Raw genomic sequence first — 2225 nt, forward strand, 5'->3', positions numbered from 1 at the left:
ATATATATATATATATATATATCAAATCGTCACTTTCATGGATCAAAATTATGCAACTCTTTCGTTCAATCACCTAATCGTAATGTTGATTGTAATTATGCGAAATATTTAAATGCTCATATTTAAATACGTGCATTACTTTTCTTTTTTAAATAAAATTATGTAATATGTAAATGCAAATCTTTTTTTTATAATGCTAATGTTGCTCTATTAAAACTAACTGAAAAGTAATGATTCGTTACTTTTTGAGTAACTGTAACATGTAACATGTTACTTTTCAGAGTCAGTAACTTGTAACGGTAACTAGTAGTTACTTTTTGAGAGACAAAAACTGTAACTGTAACTAATTACTTTTACAAAGTAACTTTCCCAACCTTGAATATTTATAATCGAGAGAGAAATAATTTCTTGTACTTTCTGGTGTACATCTACAGATCTAAATACAGATGAAAAGTGAAAGATCGAGGATAGTAATTATGAATTATTACATTTGCGATAATAAATTCATTAATAATACTTTTCTAATTCTAATGTTTTTCGTGTCGTATTTTAAGTTATCGCTGGTTTAAACGTATTCCGTATATCACTTTCAGATTAAAAATACGAGAGAAACTTTATTAACGGATGGTATTCAAATTCTAACACTTTCGCATTCGTACTGACATATTCTACATGAACGTTTTAGCATTTTCGAATTTTTCGATCTTAAGCGGAATGTCAAGTGTAAATAAGTATAAAACAAATCGATTTACTTACTACGTATTATAATCATGATTAAGCCTGCATTTTAATGTGGCTTGATTATTTGTTTTAGTCATTTGTACATAATGTTTTTTACAATCCTCTGCTTTTCCATTCATTGTGCGGGATTCGCAGGTGTCGGGCGAGTCATACGAGCTTTGTATTTTTCTCGCGTTATTTTCGCAATCCAGTTTCGAGGGGATGCGCCGCAATTGTGCGACAGTAAAGTGCGCGTCGCGTGCAATTAACATCGGGGAGTGTGCCGTGCAAAATGCGGGCGATTATTCTTTTGTGATGATTAATACGCGCGATCGTGTAATTAACAATGTTTTCGTTTACAAATGCTGTATTTGCGTAACAACGCGAATCTCTGCGAGGAGGAGAAGCCCGGGATGAGTAAATTATCGCACTTCTGTCACAAACCATGAAATTTTCTGAGTGTTTCGAAATTATTTTGTCTGTCTTTTTTTTATGCAAGATTTACGACTCTATAAGTACAGAAATAAACCTAAAAAAAATATATATCGAAATAAACCGAACAGAAGAAGGGGATTAGAAATTTCGGGGGATTAGAAAAAGGGTAAAAAAAAACTTCAAAGCGGTAAAAGAGTACTCCCATGATTCTCCCCCGGGCACCTTTTTCCGTTGACCTGAATTCTTTCGGCGAGTCTGTGCGTTTCAATACCGCATCCCCCAACTATCCACGTCTCCCCACCTCCCTCCCTCCCTCCCTCCCTTCACCGTCAGGAAAAGTTTTCACCGTCTATTGTACCTTTTGTGTTCTCACCACTATTTCCGTCGCTGTATTTCTTGTTTTTCTGAAAGCATTCCCTCCCGCCTCGTACATGCAGTTTCACCCGGATAAGAACACCACCAGAGCACATCGGCATGCGCGTTCTTTCATCTTCTCCGTTATGTGCAACGTTCCATCGACCATTTAAACCGCATCCCGATTTCACAACGTGCATCCTACTCATTCCTTAATAAACAGTCTCGCATTTGTTGACTCCGCGGTTTCCGGTGTCCCAATTTGCGGCTCTTCCAAATTCGCAAACCGCGCTGTCCGGCATTACCAATGATTCATAGCATCGGATGTACTCGTAAATGCATTGCACTTTATCGAATGAATATGTAACTGCCAACCAACGATACATGAGACTGATGGTCGTGCGATTATTTTATTATTATTTTTTTTAATCGATTTAACTGATTATTTAACTTTGCTCTTTTCAACGAGAGAGAAACGAGAACGTCACATTTACTATTTATAACAGCTGGTAATAACTTTAATTGTTCGTGATTCGTAATCCCTCTCAAAAGCTCTCTGATTTATTTTTTTCATAACGTAAGACCGAAATATTCAGACGAAAATTACGTAATTAATAAATTAATACTAAAGTATTTTACGGGCAATCAATATCGCGCTCGTAAATCAGATTTTTAATGGCTGCCGCGGCGGTATAGGGTTGTTCCACTTTTCCCGC

Source organism: Wasmannia auropunctata, unplaced genomic scaffold (assembly GCF_000956235.1).
Source record: "Wasmannia auropunctata unplaced genomic scaffold, wasmannia.A_1.0 LD335787.1, whole genome shotgun sequence".
In the NCBI taxonomy this organism is placed as follows: Eukaryota; Metazoa; Arthropoda; class Insecta; order Hymenoptera; family Formicidae; genus Wasmannia; species Wasmannia auropunctata.